The following is a 24,153-nucleotide window of genomic DNA, read 5'->3' as shown; positions in this document are numbered from 1 at the left end:
TCCTCCCCGAGCACGCCGTGGCTGCTTCACTTCTCCCGCCTCCCAGGCTTGTGGTGCCTAAGCTGATTGGCCCCGCCTCCTCCCCGAGCACGCCGTGGCTGCTTCACTTCTCCCGCCTCCCAGGCTTGTGGTGCCTAAGCTGATTGGCCCCGCCTCCTCCCCGAGCACGCCGTGGCTGCTTCACTTCTCCCGCCTCCCAGACTTGCGGCGCCTAAGCTGATTGGCGCCGCAAGCCTGGGAGGCGGGAGAGGTGAAGCAGCCACGGCGTGCTCAGGGAGGAGGCGGGGAAGGGGTGAGCTGGGGCGGGGGGGGGGGGTGTCTCGTGGGGGGGGGAGCTGCCGCGGGGGGGGGGCGCCTCAGGGTGGAGGGGGGGGGGGAATGCCTCAGGGTGGGGGCTCGGGGACGGGGACGGGGGGCCGCAAGGTGGAAGTTTCGCCTAGGGCGCGAAACATCCTTCCACCAGCCCTGGCTGCACCCCAAGCCCAAATGTCTACACTGCAGTTAAACAGCCCCTTAGCCTGAGCCCTGCAAGCCCGAGTCAGCTGGCACAGGCCACTTGCGGGTGTCTAACTGCAGTGTAGACTTACCTTTAGTAACACTTGAGTAGTTCTTGCTCCTTGTGTTTACATATAAATCCTCTGACATACTAAATTCTCTTACTCAACTTCCATGTCACAACCACTCCATCTTCTGTATTCTTGTCTATTTTGAAAGCACATGCCAAAATGGAGTTAGGAGAAATCATGTCAGAATCTCCATTAGAATCTGATCACACTGCTCTTTTTCTTTACCTATATATTAGAAAGCCTTATGCATATTTTACATCTCAACTAGGTATGATTTTTGGTCACTCTTTATATTATAAGCATGTTAAAGACAAGATCAATATACATGATTATAAGCTCATCATTACAAGGTATTATACATGGATATAAACAATGGTTATAAGCAATGTATTCATCTATTGTACTCTAATCAGCTATTAAAACATTAACCATTTATTAACCATTTATAAACTTAAATAATTTAGACCCTTAACAAAGTAAGGAAAAATCCATCACACAACTTTTTTGGGGGTGGGGAAGCCAGAATAAAGATCAGGTTTCAGATTATTATTTAAGAAACAGGCTTTAGAGAGTACATTGGACCCCTCTTTTGAGTCAGTTAGTATAGCTGGGCAGACTTCAGAGTAGATGGGTGGAAAGAATCCCAAGATTTTGCAAAGAGCGCCTGTTTGTTATGCGCTTCCTCTGAACTCTGTGTATTTCAAAATCATACAAAATATTTTGCCATTTCCAGTTTCTATTCATTTGCCTTTAAAGATCCTGAACTGTCTTCCAAACAGATTATCATCTTTAAGCATCTACAAGATTTTAGCAATAACTTTCCAGGAAGATCTTGAGCTATACCTCCTCCTTACCCTCAGAAAAGCCCCCCAAACCCAAACTGTGCTTCCTTTGCAGCTTAAGAAAATTACATTTTTCTCATTATTTAGGATAATTTATTTATCCCAATAAACAGACAAACTTCAAAATAGTTATTCATAGTATAGGTGTTCTTATGTAATGAAGACACACTATATATAATCTACAAAATACATAATACATAATGGGCTGCCCATGCCAATACATATAGAAAATAACAATTTACTCTCAACATAACCTCCACTCCAGGGTTAGTCAGCATAATATACAAGTATTCAAATCACAAAAAGAAAGGTACAAAGAAGACAGGAGTTTGAAAACACTGAATTGTAGATTGAAATGACTGATAAAAAGCATGATTACATATCTTTTCCATTAACAGTTATTGGCAAGACAGGCTAGTTCCTAAGCCATTACTTAATGCCCAATAGAAGTTTGCCACATGTCAAAACAAATAAAAACAACAGTATAAGAAAGGGCTTTGTTGGCCAATTTATACGACTAAGTACAAAAAAGAAGTATTATGAAGAGAACAACATTATATATATATATATACACACCCACACACAGAGAGAGAGAGAGAGAGAGAAAAGAAAGAGACGGGACATAATGAAACTAGAATACCAATACTCAGGTTATGGGGAAAAAATTAAAGGTAAAAAAACTAACTGACAGAAAGAAAGGAGAGACTGGCATCCAAAATTAAATGTTATGCATATAAAGAAAGGGAATACAAATTTAAAGTATATGGTAAATTGAATGATATGATACATTGAGGGCAGATGGAAAAAGACTTCCAGGTAGCAATGACTGATGATAGGGTCAATGTCTGGCAAAAGTTAAAAAAAAGAGCAAGCCAACAAGCTCCTAAGATGCATAAGAAAGAGAATAAATTACAAGACAGGAAAGCTATGTTTTTTTTTAAGTCTATGTTAATAGCTGAATGTGAAGTATGGAGCACAAATTCTTAAAGACATTCAAAATCTGAAGAAAGTGAACTGGAAGGTAAGGCAACTTAACCAAACCAACTGGGAAAGACTCCATGGATTGGTCTAGGACAAAAAGGCCATTGAAATGAGTGAAGTGCAGTGTTTTACATTCCTTAAAAGGATCATAATGGGGATCTAAGGATAGACCTTTTTTCAGACTTTAGGAAAATGATCAAAGCTTGAAATCAAGGAAATGCTCTAATACCAGAAAGTATTTTGTACAACTCCCATGATAATCACATGGTAATTATTTTAGTTGTTCAAATCTGACTGGCATGTGACTGTTTCCTTTAGTACAACTGATATCTCCCCCAGGACACAGTTTTAAAGGAATGATGAGAGGGCTTCCATCCAGAACCTGAGCTATTTCATCCACTTGTTGAAACAACCATGAAAAAGATGGAGTAAAAGCCAAAGAAATGCTTGAATGAGGGCACAGGCAAAAGTGTTCTTTCCTCCTGAAGAAGTTGCATGACAGAATATTGTCTTCATATTGGGAGGCAGTATAATCAAGTGGATAGGGCATTGGATTGGACTCAGAAAACTGTGTTCTATTCCCAGCTTTGCCATTGGTTTGCTGATTGTCCTCGAACAAGTCTTTTTAAGGTCTCCGTGCCTCAGTTTCCCAATCTGTAAAATGGCTTAATAATAATTTTCACCTTTGTAAAGTGCTTTGAGATCTATTGATGAAAAGCACTACATGGGCCTGACTGAAAACCCATTGAAGTCCATGTAACCAGAATCCCATTGACTTTAATGGGCTTTCAATCAGGCCCTAAAAAGCCAAGCATGATAAATATATTTCTGGGATCTCTTGGAGGATACGAGATGAACTTCAGCACATTTCCCTAGCAGGCTATTTCAAGCACCCATTTGTTCATCATAAGTGATTCCAGTGCTTCTGGAACAGCAAGACCTTACAGCTGATTAGCTTGGTAAGTCTAGCAGATAGGATGTTCAAGTCATTTGTGGTGCTCTAAAATGGAAAGTGATCGTGGTGCTTGAATTCTTGCTTAACCTTTCCACCTCTATCTTTGTCCTAGTACTTTCCTAAAACAACGCTGATCTCAGCGTTTTCCTGTAGCAATGTTAGTATCTTTGGGTAACTAAACTTTTGTGAGGAATGAAAAAGAACACTTGTCATTTCTTTCCAGCTGGCATCGAGCAGTAACTTGTTTTGCTTCTTGTTAATGAAGTCTTCATTCAAGTTTGGCTGAAGAAAGGAGTTGTTTTTCTTGGTGTCAGCCATCCGGGCTTACAGCCATGGATGCCTGCATTTCAGTATATCACTTGATACTGAACTGGGCAGGTACCTGAGCAAATCTACAAGAATGTTTTTCATGAATGAGGTTACTAAAGATAACTTAATCGGAAGGGATTTTGCTTTTTTGTCTTTCAGAGAGCAATCTTCCTAAACTCCTTGATCCAGGCAATAGCAACTAATTCTGGTGAATCATACTGAGGGTGAGGAAATCTGGAAGGGGAACACTATTGACACTTTTGTGATTCCAGCTCAAGGCCAGTTCTCTCTGCCTGTGTGTGCTATTCCTAGAGAAGAAATCTAAGGTGTCTTCTGAATAGCCTACTCCCACCTTTATAAGTGAAAACAGGTCTAATGCACACACAATTCAGAATAATTCCATTGAAATAGTGGATTTATACTAGTTTAAAACAGCATATATGAGAAGAGAATCAGACCACTGTGCCTCAGTTTGCTTCAAGCTGTATCAGCAGCGTTATCCTTCCCTATCTCTTTTAAAATAAAAATACTGTGTGTTTTTTTCTATACATCGTTGGACTATCCCTCTTGCTTATATTTAGCTATGTTCTTTGGTGAAATATCCTGAGTAAACGGATGAACAGAGTCAGTGTCAGTTGATCCATGACATTCTTTTAGCCCAACTGGAATTTTATTCTAAAAATTAGATACAAGGAACATTAAAATCATCAAAAGCAAAAATTTCATTTAAGAAGATAGCATGAGTGCTGGTAGGCAGTCTGCTGACCATTTTTCCCCCCACCTTGGTTTATTATTTTAATTCAAATCTTTGCCAATCTCCAGTACAATATTATATATATTATATATTATATATATAATATTGTACTGGAGATTGGCAAAGATTTGAATTAAAATAATAATTATGTTATAATTTATTTTATTTTATTATAATAATTTTATAATTATTTTATAATTTATAATAATTAAAATAAAATATATTTTATAATAGCAATGTGATAAAAGATTAATAAAATTATTCTTTAAAAAATGGCAAAAGTTCCTTCAGTGGTTCTAAATTGCTTTTTTTTTTTTTTTTCCAAAATAAAATCCCCTGTCCCACAATCATTTATAACAATTTTTAATTACCACTGTCTATTTCAGTTACTATCCTCTCCCCCAAATGATAAATTCTTGCATGTTACATATTCAGATTCCAACTTTGAATGGAGCATTAGAACTAGGAATAAAGCATTATTAGGCAGGGACACATGACAATAGAATCAGTTTCCTGATGAGATAAGACTAACCAGACAATTTTCAGAAAATACTACAGGACCGAAGCCAATTTACCAAAGCCTTTTACTATTTCAGAAGACAAGGGACCATTAATATGGGAAGGGTATGAAAACCAAAAACACCAGGAAACCACACAAACCTACAACCTGTGAGAACAGATCAACATAAGCTTATATGAAAACTACTCTGGTCTTTGTGGACTGTAATTACTAGTTCAGTGCATAAATACTACAGTAATGGACACACTATAGAAAACTCTAGAGTCTAAGATATACATGCTAATATTTACTCTGATTTTGCATTTCTAAATATCAAACTTGCAGTGCAGATGAAGGGGCCTCTCACAATCCTGTTCACCTGAGAAACTCCAGCCCCTGGCCTCATCTTACTCTTTCACCATTATGATCATTGTTCAGGGATTGAGAAGGAAGTAAGGAGGATGGACAAAACAATCTTTAGCTCAATAGGTCTATGTTGTCCCTGACTGATCCTTAACAGATCTTTGAGTCCGGGAGACAGGCGTTGGATTACACAGCATTTTAAGAACCTCCCACCCCATTTAACAGGCTCTCTGCCAAGAAAAACTGCACCCCACCTCCTTCCCCTACCTCAAAGTTGGGGGTGCATCATTCAGTGCTGTCAGCATTCCCAAGAGACCAATTACCATGCAACTAGAATAGCTGGTAGGAACAAATCACACACTTAAGAAAGGAGCATAACCAGGTGGCTACATAAAACCAAAACTGGCATTAGGCAGCTGCATACGCGAATAGAAAGAATCCCTTAAAATAGGGAGCAGCCTGTATAATAGCAGAATTACCTTTACACTGAACAGAGCCCAATAATAAAAAAAATACAAAATCTATGTTGTGTAATTCTGTGTCAGAAGCCAAACATACACACTTTACAGGGATTCCCAAACATTTCTGAAAATCTCAACCCATACATGTGTGAAAAGTAAACCCTCTATTTTATTTACCATTTCAGCACCATCTAACGACTGCAAGCGTATTGATTTTTATCGAGAAATGTTAGATCAGTTACAGACAATCAGTGAATGGCTTATAAAAAAAACTGTAAGAGTAAATGGACATTTTATGCCATCTTCCACATTAGGCAAATGGGCAATATGTTTAGATTTAATCTCTCATCCTTGATAAAGATAAGAGTGGGATATAATCAATCTCTGTATAGGGATCAAAGGAAAGATTACTGGGAAAGAACATCTCCACAGTTCAAGTTACTGTTATCAATACGAACTGAAATGACTCAAAAGCAGTCTTGCATGATGTAGCAAAAGCAGGAAGAGTGAATCTGGGAAAACAGGATGGTTCTTAAAGATTCTGATTAGTCAAGGCTGTAAATAGTTGTGGCTCATTTGGTTTTAGAGTTATCTCCACTCAGATAAATAACTGTGATTGGAACCAGCTTTAAACAGCTCCCTCTATTAAAACTTCTGCCATAATTGAAAGCTCTCTAGAGGAACTTTCTCAGCTGACACCACAGGCACCTCAGTAATTTGTCTTCTCAGCCTCATTTGCTGCCATCTCAGATCTCACCATAACAGCCAATTTTCTGCAACTATGTTAACAATGAACAGAGTGACCAACCATTCTAAGAAAACAGAAACAAAAATGTATATTATTGTGATTTTAAAACTAGACAATTCGTCTTACTGTGTACAAGACGCAAAGTTTTTGGCTTAAGTATAAAGGGCACTCCTCCCTGGAATTGTATTAATACAGTTAGAAAAAAATAGTTTTACTTTATAATTATAGTTCTTCTTGTAGCACTTGTTTCTCCCACCATTTATATAAAAGATTCCCAGAGACCAGGCCAACTGGGTTACCCAGAGTATAAATAAGTAAAGAATACTCAGATTGTTTATTTTAATAAATACAAGAAAACAATTGATTATTTAATGGTGAATGGCAAAAGAAGTATTTTAAGCCCTATGTGGATTTGAAAAAGGTACAATACAAAGATTATTTTCTGTTTTTATGTAACTATAGCAATATAGCTTAATAGGACTTGAAACAATTACAATCTCCTTAAAATCCATTTCCTGAAAAGTGAATGTGAAAGTGTTATTATGGGACTCTATGTTGATTCTATATTCAGTTTATCCAGTTTACAAGTAAAAGGATGGCTTTCCTAACTCCCTTCCCAAACTCAGTCTGAGATCTGAAAGTCAAGTTACATTTTCTGGTTCTGACCTCAACTCTAACAGTCATCAAATAGAACATGGTTAACAATTCTGATTTCATCCCAGAAAAGAATCCAGCTCCCTTGTCCCATAGCTGCATTGAATCTGCATGGCTACCAGAAATAAAATGCAGTAAAAAGTTATTTTTGTCACTAAAAGTCAACAAATAACTCTGAATATATCCCACAGGCAGCAGATATATCAAATAATTCCCTTTTCTGGGCCACAGCCCCACTTTAATGTTCCTAAGAAATATGAACAGCGGACTGACCAAGAGTTTGTGATATTGCTGTCACTGTAACAATTTGGAAAAGGCATTCAAGATCTAGACCAGGGGTAGGCTAGGCAACCTATGGCACACATGACAAAGGCGGCACGCGAGCTGTTTTTCAGTGGCACTCACACTGCCCGGGTCCTGGCCACCTGTCTGCATTTTAATTTTAAATGAAGCTTCTTAAACATTTTAAAGACCTTATTTACTTTACATACAACAATAGTTTAGTTATATATTATAGACTTTTAGAAAGAGACCTTCTAAAAACGTTAACATGTATTACTGGCATGTGAAACCTTAAATTAGCGTGAATAAATGAAGACTTGGCACACCACTTCTGAAGGGTTGCTGACCCCTGATCTAGACTTATTTCACTCCATCACTGCCACAAACTTTCTTTTTTGGTAAAAGCATATATATACAAGTTACATATCAAAGGTAATTTTTTTCCCTAAAGTCAAGCAGAATTTAAAACATTTGGGCAATAAAGTTGTGGTTGAAAATGAAATGTGCTGCATAGTCCGTACGTTTTTTCATAAAAGTTTCAGACTACCTCTTGAAAAGTTAAATCATCATGAAGATATAATGGTTTCACATTCAACAAAACCAAAAAATATGAATTAAGGTACTGTTTTGTAATTTGCAAATTTTAATAAAGCCAGATCCTTACATTCAGTCCCGAAGAGATTAATTTACAAAAGAAATTCTAAATTCCCATCTAGATTGCTTAGGATCAGTTTCTGTTACTATGGTAATATCATCATCACTAGCCAAGAATTGTTATTGTTAGGAAAAGATATTTTTGGCATAACAACAACTGAAATGAAAGCAAAAGGAATTGAGAGAGAAAAGTGCAGTAGTAGACTTTAAAAATAAAATGTCTGTTTCAGATGTTAGACTATTTGCTTAACACAGGCAATATGCTGCATGTTTTATAACACAAAAAATTAAGACAGTCCATGCCCCAGAGAGCTTACAATCTACTCTAAAGGACAGATATAAATATGACAAACTAACCTGGGAAATTCAGAAGTGGGAATCAGAGTCCGAGGGAGTTGGTTGTGTGTTTTTTTTAATTCCCCCTCCTAGTTCATCTCACTTTGTAATTAATTTGGGCTTGAATAGGGACTGGGAGTGGCTGGCTCATTACAAAAGCAGCTTTGCCTCTCCTGGAATTGACACCACCTCATCTATTATTGGGAGTGGACTACATCCACCCTGATCAAATTGGCCCTGTCAACACTGGTTCTCCACTTGTGAGGTAACTCCCTTCTCTTCATGTGTCATTATATAATGCCTGCATCTGTAATTTTCACTCCATGCATCCGAAGAAGTGAGTTTTTTTTACCCACGAAAACTTATGCCCAAATAAATCTGTTAGTCTTTAAGGTGCCACCAGACTACTTGTTGTTTTTGTGGATACAGACTAACACGGGCTACCTCCTGATACTTAACACCATGCAACTAAGGGAATGACCCTCCCTTGGGTTCCATTATGTTGTTCACCAGAATGGGTTCACAGGTGAGAGGAGATTATGCCTCTTAGGCCCCTTTCTCACATTATTACGAGACATGTTGGGTCACTATTCATATGCATTTAATCTGTTCGGCACCTTACAGAGGGGACAATGTGGCTCTATACCATTTTTCTAGGAAGTGTGTGGTGTAGGAACTGGGCAGTTTATAAACAAAACTAATAAAGATAGGAGCCAGGCCATTTAAAATAAGACTTTCTCACTCTTCACCATACTTATAAGCCTTATTTTGATAAAAGGGACTGGAGAAGTGGCCCCTTTCATTGCCCTACACAATACCACTGCTACTGTTCCTGGGGCTCAAACATGTTATTTCTCTAATGCACAACGTTCTGCTTGCCTTACACCCTAAAAGTTCAGTCTGATCATAGATTCACCTCATTTGCTGCACAGCCTGCTGTCACCTTGACCGTCACCTGCCTGACAAGAGTATTTCTCAGTGCATTTAGAATCTAAGAGTATGTTACCCAAAATCCTATCTCTTTTCATGTCTATACTTCTATTAACCAATATGAACATTTTTTTAAAAAAGATAATAAGTCTAGGACAACCAGATTTTTCAGTTTTCTTAACAAATAATTTTTAAATCTGAAACCAAAATAAGGACATTCTTAAAAAGCATACAACTATGTTAACTTTATAAAAGGAATATCAACTTTTTACAGCACTGAGAAGCAAGCTGAAATTAACTGTGGAATTTGAGAAATGATAGAGCCTTCCGTCATTTTCCAGGTTTATCAGCTGACTACACATTTTGTGAGTGACTCCAAAACACACAATTTCATCCATTCAAATGACAAGTTCCTTTGCGGTTAAACAACTGCAAACAAAGAATAACTATTAATGGAATGATGTCAGATTGGAGGAAGGTCTCAAGTGGGTTTCCACAGGGATCTGTTCTGGGTCCGGTGTTCTTTAATATTTTTATTAATAAGCTGCATATAAGTATGGAGAGCATACTGATCAGGTTTGCAGATGTCACAAAGCCACGGTGGTTGCCAGTACTTTGGAGGGTACAGCTAAAATTCAGAGGGATCTTGATAAATTGGAGAACTAGGCTATGGACAACAAAATGAAATTAAAAGAAGACAAATGCAAGGCGCTACACTTAGGGAAGAAAAACCAAATGCACAAATACAGAATGGTGGGAAACTGGCTTGGCAGCAGCACTGCTGAGAAGGATCTGGGAGTTGTGGTGGATCACAACCTCAACATGAGTCAGCAATGTGATGCTGTTGCAAAAAAAGAAAATGCACTTTTAGGTTCTATTAACAGAGGCACAGCATGCAAGTCATGGGAGGGGATAGTACCGCTCTACTGGGAATTGGTTAGCCTTCAGCTGGAGTACAGTATCCAGTTTTGGTCATCAAAGTATAGAAAGGATGTAGAGAAACTCAAAATGTTCCAAAGGTGAGTGACAAAGATGATCAAAGGGATGAAATGCAAGCATAATGAGCAAAGGCTGAAGGAGCTGGGTATATTTAGTTTGGAAAAAAGAAGATTAAGCTGTCTTCAGATATTTGAAAGGCTGCCATAATAAAGATGTAGAAAGTTTCCCAGAGAGGGCAGGACAAGAGGCAATGGGTTCAAACTACTGGATAGCAAATTTAGATTAAATCTCAGGAAATATTTCCTAACTGTAAGGACAGAGAACAACAGAACAGACTGGATGAAATGCAGAGACAAAATTTCTCGATACTTTAAATGACTGCTTCTTGGAGCAGCTGGTAAAGGAACCCACAATTCTCGATTTAGTCCTGAGTGGAACGCAGGATCTGGTCCAAGAGGTAACTATAACAGGACTGCTTGGAAATAGTGACCATAATATAATAACATTTAACATTCCTGTGGTGGGAAGAACACCTCAACAGCCCAACACTGTGACATTTAATTTCAGAAAGGGGAACTATGCAAAAATGAGGAGGTTAGTTAAACAGAAATTAAAAGGTACAGTGACTATAGTGAAATCCCTGCAAGCTGCACGGACACTTTTCAAAGACACCATAATAGAGGCTCAACTTAAATGTATATCCCAAATTTAAAAACGCAGTAAAAGAACTAAAAAAGAGCCACCGTGGCTTAACAACCATGTAAAAGAAGCAGTGAGAGATAAAAAGGCATCTTTTAAAAAGTGGAAGTCATATCCTAGTGAGGTAAATGGAAAGACGTATAAACACTGCCAAATTAAGTGTAAAAATGTAATAAGAAAAGCCAAAAAGGAGTTTGAAGAAAGCTAGCCAAAAGCTCAAAAAGTAATAACAAAATGTTTTTTAAGTACATCAGAAGCAGGAAGCCTGCTAAACAACCAGTGGGGCCCCTGGACGATAGAGATACAAAAGGAGCACTTAAAGACGATAAAGTCATTGCAGAGAAACTAAATGAATTCTTTGCTTCAGTCTTCAAGACTGAGGATGTTAGGGAGAGTCCCAAACCTGAGCCATCCTTTGTAGGTGACAAATATGAGGAATTGTCACAGATTGAAGTGTCATTAGAGGAGGTTTTGGAATTAATTGATAAACTTAACAGTAACAAGTCCCCGGGACCAGATGGCATTCACCCAAGAGGTCTGAAAGAACTCAAATGTGAAATTGTGGAACTATTAACTATGGTTTGTAACCTGTCCTTTAAATCAGCTTCTATACCAAAAGACTGGAAGATAGCTAATGTAAAACCAATATTTAAAAAGGGCTCTAGAGGTGATCCTGGCAATTACAGACCGGTAAGTCTAACGTCAGTACCGGGCAAATTAGTTGAAACAATAGTAAAGAATAAAATTGTCAGACACATAGAACAACATAAATTGTTGGGCAAAAGTCAACATGGTTTCTGTAAAAGGAAATCATGTCTTACTAATCTATTAGAGTTCTTTGAAGGGGTCAACAAACATGTGGACAAGGGGGATCCAGTGGACATAGTGTACTTAGATTTCCAGAAAGCCTTTGACAAGGTCCCTCACCAAAGGCTCTTACGTAAATTAAGTTGTCATGGGATAAGAGGGAAGATCCTTTCATGGATTGAGAACTGGTTAAAAGACAGGGAACAAAGGGTAGGAATAAATGGTAAATTTTCAGAATGGAGAGGGGTAACTAGTGGTGTTCCCCAAGGGTCAGTCCGAGGACCAATCCTATTCAACTTATTCATAAATGATCTAGAGAAAGGGGTAAACAGTGAGGTGGCAAAGTTTGCAGAGGATACTAAACTGCTCAAGATAGTTAAGACCAGAGCAGACTGTGAAGAACTTCAAAAAGATTTCACAAAACTAAGTGATTGGGCAACAAAATGGCAAATGAAATTTAATGTGGATTAATGTAAAGTAATGCACATTGGAAAAAATAACCCCAACTATACATACAATATGATGGGCGCTAATTTAGCTACAACTAATCAGGAATGAGATCTTGGAGTCATCCTGGATAGTTTTCTGAAGACGTGCTCGCAGTGTGCAGCGGCAGTCAAAAAAGCAAACAGGATGTTAGGAATCATTCAAAAAGGGATAGAGAAGAAGATGGAGAATATCTTATTGCCCTTATATAAATCCATGGTACGCCCACATCTTGAATACTGCATACAGATGTGGTCTCCCCATCTCAAAAAAAGATATACTGGCATTAGAAAAGGTTCAGAGAAGGGCAACTAAAATGATTAGGGGTTTGGAACAGGTCCCATATGAGGAGAGATTAAAGAGGCTAGGACTTTTCAGCTTGGAAAAGAGGAGACTAAGGGGGGATATGATAGAGGTATATAAAATCATGAATGGTGTGGAGAAAGTGAATACGGTAAAGTTATTTACTTGTTCTCATAATATAAGAACTAGGGACCACCAAATGAAATTAATGGGCAGCCGGTTTAAAACAAATAAAAGGAAGTTCTTCTTCACACAGCACACAGTCAACCTGTAGAACTCCTTGCCTGAGGAGTTTGTGAAGGTTAGGACTGTAACAGGGTTTAAAAGAGAACTAGATAAATTCATGGAGATTAAGTCCATTAATGGCTATTAGCCAGGATGGGTAAGGAATGGTGTCCCTAGCCTCTGTTTGTCAAAGGGTGGAGATCGATGGCAGGAGAGAGATCACTTGATCATTACCTGTTAGGTTCACTCCCTCTGGGGCACCTGGCATTGGCCACTGTCGGTAGACAGGATACTGGGCTGGATGGACCTTTGGTCTGACCCAATATGGCCATTCTTATGTTCTTACTGCCTCGGGAGGTTGTGGAAGCTTCTTCACTGGAGGTTTTCAAAAGGAGGCTGTATAGCCATCTGTCTTGGATGGTTTAGACACAACAAATCCTGCATCTTGGTAGGGGGTTAGACTAGATGAAGCTTGCGGTCCCTTATAATCTATGATTCTATCATGTGCCTACTTGGATACTCTGTCTAATTTCAGGTTTAGAACTTTCCTAGCTCAACCGGATGTGAATCCTGAACTTGAATGGCTTGACTGAATGATGGGCAAACTCTCAGTTAGGATTTCCTCAGGCGGAGTTACAAACCACGTGCTCAAGAGTTCAGCTGCTCCTCAAATAAAGAGAGCTGGAGGTCCAGTTATCGCCCCTCCCTTTGTTTGAGAAAGCAGTGAACTTCCCCTATCTGCTCACCTCCCTCTGCTGGGAAAGAATGAAGATCCCAGTGGCTTTAATTCCAGTATCTTCCTCCAAATTACAAGGGCAGGGGGGAGGGGGGAGAGCGGGGGGAAGAGGAGGAGAGAGAGAAGGGGCTAGGGAGGTATTCAACTGAACATCCGAAGCACAAATTAAATGGGGGTTTTTGCATGCTCTTACATATGGGATAGCTCAGTGGTTTGAGCATTGGCCTCCTAAACCCAGGGTTGTGAGTTCAATCCTTGAGGGGGCCACTTAGGGATCTGGAGCAAAATCAGTACTTGGTCCTGCTAGTGAAGGCAGGGGGCTGGACTCGATGACCTTTCAAGGTCCCTTCCAGTTCTAGGAGATGGGATATCTCCACTAATTTACAATTTAAAATTCTCATGGTGTGGTTTTGCTAAGTGACAAAACTCATTAGAATAAAAAAAGAAGGGAAGAGATGTTTTAAAAGATAGGCAGTAGGCATAGAAAGGTGGAGATCAGAGAGAGAAAAACATCAGATATTTATCCCAGCCTTTGGCCACGGTCCTGCCTGTGGGGTCTAAATTCTCCCCCTCAGTTATTTTTCTGTTAAAGCTGACAAACATGGGTTCATGACTGCAGTTGTGGTCTCAAATATGATTAAAACAAGTATAATTTTATACCACTCTGAAATGCTGATATATATATACACACACACACACACACAAAATGATAGCTTACCACTGTAAAAGTTCAATTACAACATATTCAATTACAGCCTCAAAAGAACTGGGAATCAGGAAAAGGACAACCTACTTTGTTCTTTTTGCCTGTATGTCTTTGAGACTGAAGCAGTATGAGAGTAGGAATAATGTATCTCTTTGTTCTGTATTGAACCAAACACATTATTAGTGATCAAACAAGTGAAGTTTAACATTTCTTTTTAAAACTTCAAAACTCATCTGCCTTGTAGGTTGCATAAATTGACTTACGGTATAATCCTGCCATTTAATGATTATGTTATCCATAGTGAAATATTTATGCAGTTTTTAGCCTATATAATTTAATTTTAGCAAGTGTTTACTGCTGTCTAAAATCAGAAACTCAAACTTTTCAGGATTAATATTCTAGAAGTAAAAGAGCTACAAACTACCAAGAGTGAAAGAGCTCCAAACTCTTCATTTATGATTCACCATGACTCAGTGGATTCCATAGTTTTTCCAATGAGAGTTTTTGTATTTTATGCAGATAAACAGAGGGAGCTTCCCCAACTACATAAGCTATAAACTTGGGCCTCACAGACAACATTCGATTCCATGTTTACAATTTCAAGCTGATCTAGCCTCATAGGATACCAGGGTCAGAGTCTCTAAAAAGTTAAGACGAGAGATTAAAATACTAACCCGTGATGCTTAGCTGAAAACTTAACATCCAGCAAAAAGTTACTGTTTATAAATGCTGGAATGCCAAAAACACTTTACTAAACCTACTTCACTTTAACCATACTTTGGAAAATATGACTTCTTTTACAATGGATTTTAATAAAAAACATACTATAGAGGCATAGAGCCAAACTTTTCTCACTTTAATAGTGCCACAGCCTAATAAGACTACTTGTGTGACTAATGGAAGCAGGATATGGCAAAAATTATTAGAAGAAGTAACATGCTTTGGCACTATCCATCGTACTGTCTTATAGCACTTAGTACAAATAGTTCACAGACAGGAGTGGCATAGAAGATTTTTTAAATTTTAATCTTTCAAATAAATCCTAATGTAACCCACTTTTCTTATGCTGTCTGAAGAAATGCAGAAACTCTGAAGTAAAAGTATACGTCAGTTGAAAAAGTCCTTAAATGCAAGCTGTTTCAAAAGACCACATTTTTTTAAACCAGCAGCTAACATTTTCACCAAGAAAAACCTTAGAAAATATTAATATAAACATACATAGTTTATAAAGACAAAAATAGCTTTACTAACCCTTTTATAAACATACAGCATTCAGCAAGGGCCAGAACAGAGAAAGATTAATTATTCACACTTCTCTGTGCTAGGCCTGCTCACTTGCTATGCTTTCTTAATCAGCTCTGTATCGTATATATTTACAAACAGACAAGTTCAGCTAGGAAAGCCATCCTCACATAGCTGGAGTGAATTTAACACCTTCATGCACAACAATGCTGGGGCCACACCTATCACAATTGTGCACTACACACAAAATAGGATGCTATAGAAGGGGAATTTCTGGATGAAAAGAATACTGTATTACATGAAGCATTTGTTTTAAAGAACTACTTTTTCACTATATCATTATAGATGACAATGCTGAGGGTCAACTTGGTGATACTGTAGCTATGGTACTATAGCTTCATAATTGAGTCCGGACTGCAAGAATGTTTAGCTCTTGAATTTTCACACAAAAGATATTATTTTGAGAAACATTTTTTCACAGGCTGCTTATAGCCTACAGCCATAGTAAACTATATATACTACAGTATCAGATAGATATTAGTCACATGCTTAATGCACTACACTGGAAGGCACTCAGATATGACTGCAATGAGTGCAGCATAAGAATTACACAGAATTACACAGAAATAAAAACTGTCTTAAAAGAAACATTAAGGCTGCAAAATCAAGCACTCAAAAGTTAGAAATGCCTCAATTTGGTCCCCTTGTTAGTATGCATTATAATACTGTCTTTAATTACTTGATCACATATTTTTTCCTCATTCAGTGCCCAGAACGGATGGAGGTCACTTAAGAGCAGCTGTTTTCTCTTCGATGTTTAATGTGTAGTTCTAGGTTTTAATTACTGCACATTATTCAAATGCTGCCCAGAAGATAGAATTGTTAATTTTCTCATGGGTTTTTATGGTATTCATCATTACAGTATTTGATTGCTACACAAACATTACCATATATACTCGATCATACCCCGGTTCATTTATAAGCCGAACCCCCCCCCCCCAAGATGGATAAGTAAAAATGGAAAATTTTTATGACCCATTCATAAGCCGACCCTATAATTCAGGGATCAGCAAACTTTGGCTCCCAGGCCATCAAGATAAGCCGCTGGCGGGCCAAGATGCTTTGTTTACCTCGAGCGTCCGCAGGCATGGAGGTAAACCTAAGTAAACAAAGTGTCCCGGCGTGCCAACTGCTTACCCTGACGGGCTGGGACAGCAACTGGTGGGGAAATTTTGGGGGGGGAGAGAAGCTGGGGGTGACCCCGCACCTAGGCCGGGACCCCCACACTCTCCCCATCCCATCCCTTCCCACCTTATCTAGGGACGGCCAGGGGAGGATGTCTCTGGCCTGGGTGGAGCTGCTCCAGCAGGCTGGGCAGTGCAGCCGCAGCCTGCTCCAGTGGGCCAGACCGGGCGGCGCGGCCGCAGCATGTTCCAATGGGCTGGGCCAGGTGGCACGGCTGCAGCGTGCTTCAGCAGGCCGGGCAGTGCAGCCACAGCCTGCTCTGGGGGGCGGGGCCGAGCGGCATGGGTGCAGCCTGCCAGCCCCAGAGCTGCAGCTGCTTCGGAGACTGGGGGGAGAGCAGCGTGGCCAAAAGCGGAGAGACTCTGGTCCCGCCTCTTCCCTTCTGGCTCTGCTGGCTGTGCTGCCTCTCCTTGCTCCCTCTGTTGGGGGGAGGGGCTGTGTCCCACCTCTCCCTCTCTATACCCATTCATAAGCCGACCCCCTTCTCTGGTGCTTCCCTTTTTTACTAAAAAAAATGCGGCTTATGTACGAGTATATATGGTAATTTATCACAACCACCACCCTGGCTTCCACTATCTTTGCCAAGACACTCCCATTTCTCACTCCACACCTTGGTTCTTCGTCAAATCTTTCCCCTGCCCCACTGGTTCCCCCATGGCCCATAGCAACCCAGAGTTGAAAATTCAGGGACAGTTCTGCTCAGCCCCCTACAACCACAGGCTGAAGCATACTCAGTGCAGATGGAAACTTCAGATATTTTAGCTATTGAACTCTAGCAAGTCTCTTCTGAGCATGTGCAAACTGATTTTTCAAAGGTTAAAATCTTGGACAAAATTTAAGCAGATTTTCACAGGGATGGCAAAAGGCACATTCCTGGCACAAAGGCCAGCAATGTGCCAAATTTCAAGTCCTTGCTCCATGAGGGGGTCAGAGTGTTCAAAGAAAAGGTTACCAGAATTTAACATGGGCAAAACACTGTATTTTCCCCAGCCTTTTTCTTGTAAATGGTGAACTGTTCTGGCTGAAAATTTCCAAAAACATTCAGCCAGAGGCGGACACACGGTCCAAATGGTTAAAATATGTCAGTTATAAGCAAGAGAAAACAGGGTCAGATAATGGGAAATTCCAGGCAATCATAACAGGCATTGCTATCAACACCGTCAATACTAGAATAGAATTTGCCTTGTTTACCATTGAAATGTTTGCTGCTTTAAATATTACTATGCCAGCAAAGTGGCAAAAAAACTCCCTTAGCACAGATGCAGTTATACCATTATAAAAGTGCTTATATCAGTAGAGTTTATTCTGATTCAGGAATCAAGATAAGCTAAACCGGTATAAAATGACGTATCCTGGTATAACTGCATCTACACTAGGGCTTTTACTAGCACAACTATTTCAGAAAAACAAAAATCACACACTAATCAACATAGTTGTGCAAGCAGAACTTTGTAAGTGTAGATCAAGCCTGAATCACACAGGAATTTTAGCAACCTATTTGTAATGAAAGGAAAGATCCTAGAACTAGAAATGTAGCAAGAGCTCCAAGAAAAGGCTTAAACCATTTTTTCAGGCCGTTTTTTGGGGAATACCTTTTTTCCCCTCAAAACATATACCGGGCCATATTCTGTCTTGATTTTCAGCCCATGCAACTCCCACGTACAGCTTTTGAGAAAACTTGTGATAGTATTTTTATTTAGGTAGTTAAAAGATCTACAATCACCACTATATCAGTGTGCCTTAAACATTAACTCAAATATTAAATGAATATATACGTACACAGAGAAGAAAGTATTATCTTCATTGTACAGATGGGAACAGATGCACAGAGAGACTAAGTGACTTGTCCAAGGCAAAACAAGTTGTCTGTGGCAGAGCCAGGAATAAAAAGCATGTCTCCTGGCTCCCAGTAATGTATCTTAATCACAAGTTCATCTTTTCTCCCTCTATCTTCATCCAATGTTAGGTTCCTTTGGAGCTGTAAAACTTTATTTCCTCCTCTGTCCATTTGAGAGTGATGGGCTCCTTCTCCAATTTCCTTCCTGGGCCTAACTATGTCACAATACCAACAGTTGTGTGCATTTCACAGAGAGCTGCATAGAGCAATGCTAACTAGCCACAGTCTGATAGTGCTCCTTTGATGTCAACTGTATCAGTTAGCCCTTAGTTATTCTTTAATGAAACAGATAATTATAATAACCATCCATAACCCCATCCATGGACACTAAACATCTGTATGAATTTGTTATTTTACACACAAATTACGTTTTTCAAAAGTGTTGCCAATTCTAGTGATTTTATCACAAGTCTCATAATATTTGGCATTTTTCTTAAAGCCCAATCAGTAGCTTGCATCAGAATCTCAGTTTTAACTTAAAATCATCATGTAGAAAAGCTTGAAAACATCAAGTGAACCGTAAGGGCTATGAAACCAGATTGCAAAGAAGAACCCCAAAATTTATTATTATTATTTTTAAATCTCGTGCTTATTTGGGACCTGACTCAAACATTTAGAACATTTGGAGTTGACAATACTGCTATTATTTTCAAAGTATATTGCCTCACTGGATTGGTAATATGATATGGAGCCTTTCAAATCTAGGTAATCAGTTCAAATGGTGGCCAGCTATGGAGTCATTAAAAGAATTATTGGCTAATCAGTAACTTATGCAAAATAAGTTTCATGGCCTCATTCCAGTTACACACCAAATAACTGACGCTGACACCCTTGTTAGCCATCTCAGGAAAGTGGCCAAGGATTGTATTGATATTGAAAGGGAACCATATTTTCCCCTTTGAGGTGGTCCCTCCAGGTCAAAGAGCTGGCAACAAATGTCCAGTGCTGTGTGGGAAAGCAGCAGTGTTGGTGTTGTGTTCTGTAATCAACAGAGAACGTCAATATTTAGGAATATCAATTTTTACCAGCATTATATTAATTTTCAAACCCTTTTCTAAAATACAAATTTAAAGGCACAAGTTCACATTTACAGATGGTCACATTTAGGGCAAAAAAATAATCATTTTTTAGTAATGGCATAAAACCAATCTGAAACCACAACTTCTAACTTCTGTTTTTTCCCCAATCTTGCAACTTGAATATAAAAACTATTTCATTTTCAAAAATTGCTCCCTTGACAGACTTTATATGCCTAGTTTCAACCCAAAACAAATTTTTATGGCTCAGTTGTTAGCAGGACTTTATAATGGAAATGCTGACAGAGTAATTATAGTCGTGGGTGCCACTGAAATAAACAATTATGTTAAATTTAAATAGTTTTAAAAAAAAATTCTTTAACAACAAAACTCTCTTTTGGCACTCCTATACTGTAACTTTATATATTGATGAGTATCCATTTAATGCATTGTAATTCACATAACAGAAGGAACATACATATGGCTACAAGTAAGGTATTTATTTTGGGAGGGAGGAATGTACATGGTCTAGTAGGTTTATGATGACAAAAGAAGATCTGCAACTTATCTCACTGAAAGTTCAGCCACTGCAGAGTGAATAGTTTGCCAACAGATTCTAAATCATACTGACACCAATGAATGTACATCTCAATAGGACAGATTATTGGACAGTAAGTTTCCACTACCACTACATGAGCTGAAATGTAGAGTATTGATCATGTTTTTTCTTTTTTTATAACACATTGTACATTTCTCAAATCACAGGTTTGGAAACATTTCAAGAAGGTGCACAAAAGTTGCCAAAACTGAACTAATCCCTCTCAAGAGAAACCTGTTCAGTGTAAAGTTTTATTAGCAAATATTGGAAAGATACAATCAGGATAAAATCAAAAGATTTCACCTCAACAATAGAAAAATTACTGGAAAGCATCCATTGAAGAACTATTTGCAGATACCAAAGAGGATGTGCATGAGGCGGGGAAGGAGAACAGTGATGAAATGGCTAGTCGTATTACAGAGGCTGACTGGGACTTTGAAAGGATCAGCCACTACTCAAATACACGCTTGCAATGAACACACCTCAGAGATAAGGTTTAGGCTCATATCCTGCCAGAAGCTCCACATGGGCGGGCCCTTCTATCCACATAGAGCCCATCAAATTCTCTGGAACTCCGTGAGAGGTTAGGGGTCTGTTTGCAGGATTACAGTCTTAGGGTATGTCTACACTACGAAATTAGGTCGAATTAATAGAAGCCGGTTATATAGAAATCGGTTGTATACAGCCAATTGTGTGTGTCCCCACATAAAATGCTCTAAGTGCTCTAGTCGGCGGACCGCGTCCACAGTACCGAGGCTAGCGTCGACTTCCGGAGCATTGCACTATGGGTAGCTATCCCATAGTTCCCGCAGTCTCCGCCGCCCATTGGAATTCTGGGTTGAGATCCCAATGCCCGAATGATGCAAAACAGTGTCGCGGGGGGTTCTGGGTACATGTCGTCAGGCCCCTCCCCCTCCGTCAGAGCAACGGCAGACAATAGATTCGCGCCTTTTTACCTGGGTTACCTGTGCAGACAACATACCACGGCAAGCATGGAGCCCGCTCAGCTCAGCTCACCGTCACCATATGTCATCTGGGTGCCGGCAGACGTGGGACTGCATTGCTACACAGCAGCAGCAGCTAACTGCCTTTTGGCGGTAGACGGTGCAGCATGACTGGTAGCCTTTTGGCAGTAGATGGTTTATTACGACTGGTAACCGTCCTCGTCGTACAGCAGTGGCTGGAACTCCGTATGTCCCCCAGTCCCCCATCCCCCCAGTCATATTCTGCTGCCTTCACAATGACGATGATGGCTATCAGTCGTAGTATGCCATTTTCTGCCAAGCGCCCTGTTGGATCATTGCACATTAGCAGAGTCTTCCCTGAGCAGCAGATCATGCAATAGGCCTGAAGGCCATCGTCATCATAACTGCCAAGCGCCCAGTATTTGCTGCCAAGCACCCAGAAGATGCCGAGGGCTATCAGTCATGCTGCACCGTCGTCTTAAGATGTAAAAAATAGATTTGTTCTGTATTTATTTGCTTCCCCCCTCCCTCCGTGAAATCAACGGCCTGCTAAACCCAGGCTTTTGAGTTCAATCTTTGGTGGGGGCCATTCTGTGTGACAGTTGTTTGTGTTTCTCCCTGATGCACAGCCACCTTTGTTGATTTTAATTCCCTGTACCTGTACGCCATGTCGTCACTCGCCTCTCCCTCCCTCCCTCCTTCCCCTGGTCCGTCAGATACTAGTTTCGCGCCTTTTTTCAGACCAGACGCCATAGCTAGCACTGGGATCATGGAGCCCGCTCAGATCACCGCGGCAATTATGAGCACTATGAACACCATGCGCATTGTCCTGGAGTATATGCAGAGCCAGGACATGCCAAAGCAAAACCAGGACCAGCCGAGGAGGCGATTGCAGCGCGGCCACGAGAGTGATGCGGAAATGGACATGGACATAGACCTCTCACAAGGCACAGGCCCCAGCAATTTGGAAATCATGGTGTTCCTGGGGCAGGTTGATGCCGTGGAACGCCGATTCTGGGCCCGGGAAACAAGCACAGACTGGTGGGACCGCATCGTGCTGCAGGTGTGGGACGATTCCCAGTGGCTGCGAAACTTTCGCATGCGTAAGGGCACTTTCATGGAACTTTGTGACTTGCTTTCCCCTGCCCTGAAGCGCCAGAATACCAGGATGAGAGCAGCCCTCACAGTTGAGAAACGAGTGGCGATAGCTCTGTGGAAGCTTGCAACGCCAGACAGCTACCGGTCAGTCGGGAATCAATTTGGAGTGGGCAAATCTACTGTGGGGGCTGCTTTGATCCAAGTTGCCAGGGCAATGAGAGACCTGGTGATATCAAGGGTAGTGACTCTGGGAAACGTGCAGGCCATAGTGGATGGCTTTGCTGCAATGGGATTCCCAAACTGTGGTGGGGCCATAGACGGAACCCATATCCCTATCTTGGCACCGGAGCACCAAGCCACCGAGTACATAAACTGCAAGGGGTACTTTTCAATGCTGCTGCAAGCCCTGGTGGATCACAAGGGACGTTTCAGCAACATCAACGTGGGCTGACCGGGAAGGGTACATGATGCTCGTGTCTTCAGGCACTCTGCTCTGTTTCGAAAGCTGGAGGAAGGGACTTTCTTCCCGGACCAGAAAATAACCGTTGGGGATGTTGAAATGCCTATCGTGATCCTTGGGGACCCAGCCTACCCCTTAATGCCATGGCTCATGAAGCCGTACACAGGCAGCCTGGACAGTAGTCAGGACCTGTTCAACTACAGGCTGAGCAAGTGCCGAATGGTGGTGGAATGTGCATTTGGGCGTTTAAAAGCGCGCTGGCGCAGCTTACTGACTCGCTCAGACCTTAGCGAAAAGAATATCCCCATTGTTATTGCTGCTTGCTGTGCGCTCCACAATATCTGTGAGAGTAAGGGGGAGACATTTATGGCGGGGTGGGAGGTTGAGGCAAATCGCCTGGCCGCTGATTACGCGCAGCCAGACACCAGGGCGGTTAGAGGAGCACAGCATGGCGCGGTGCGCATTAGAGAAGCTTTGAAAACAAGTTTTGTGACTGGCCAGGCTACGGTGTGAAACTTCTGTTTGTTTCTCCTTGAAGAACCCTCCGCCCCTCCCCCCCCCCACCCGGTTAACTCTACTTCCCTGTAAACCAACCACCCCACCCTCCCCTACCCTCCCCCCTTCGAGCACCACTTGCAGAGGCAATAAAGTCATTGTTACTTCACATTCATGCATTCTTTATTAATTCATCACACAACTAGGGGGATAATTGCAAAGGTAGCCCGGGATGGGTGGGGGAGGAGGGAAGGAAAAGGACACACTGCAGTTTAAAACTTTAACTCTTATTGAAGGCAAGCCTTCTGATGCTAGGGCAATCATCTGGGGTGGAGTGACTGGGTGGCCGGAGGCCCCCCCACCGTGTTCTTGGGCGTCTGGGTGAGGAGGCTATGGAACTTGGGGAGGAGGGCTGTTGGTTACACAGGGGCTGTAGCGGCGGTCTCTGCTCCTGCTGCCTTTCCTGCAGCTCAACCATACGCCGGAGCATATCAGTTTGATGCTCCAGCAGCCGGAGCATTGACTCTTGCCTTCTGTCTGCAAGCTGACGCCACCTATCATCTTCAGCCCGCAACTTGCTCTGTTCATCCCGCGATTCAGCACGCCACCTCTCCTCTCGTTCATATTGGGCTTTTCTATAATCAGTCATTGACTGCCTCCACGCATTCTGCTGTGCTCTGTCAGCGTGGGAGGACATCTGTAGTTCTGTAAACATGTCATCACGTGTCCTTCGCTTTCTCCTTCTAATCTTCACTAGCCTCTGTGAAGGAGAAACATTTGCAGCTGGTGGAGGAGAAGGGAGAGGTGGTTAAAAAAGACACATTTTAGAGAACAATAGGTACACTCTTTCACGTTAAATTTTGCTGTTCACATTACACAGCACATGTGCTTTCGTTACAAGG

The 24,153-nt window shown here is 40.8% G+C and overlaps 1 protein-coding gene across 1 annotated transcript in view; it reads right to left on the bottom strand.

Moving 5' to 3' along the window:
- The window catches only part of WDR70 (WD repeat domain 70), a 263,694-nt gene that overhangs the window by 114,277 nt on the left and 125,264 nt on the right, over positions 1-24,153 (bottom strand). The window lies entirely within an intron of this gene.

This window comes from Emys orbicularis, chromosome 6, assembly GCF_028017835.1.
Source record: "Emys orbicularis isolate rEmyOrb1 chromosome 6, rEmyOrb1.hap1, whole genome shotgun sequence".
Taxonomy (NCBI): Eukaryota; Metazoa; Chordata; order Testudines; family Emydidae; genus Emys; species Emys orbicularis.
The sequence above is the reverse complement of the archived record's forward strand: the minus strand, read 5'-3'. Positions and strand labels throughout refer to the sequence as shown.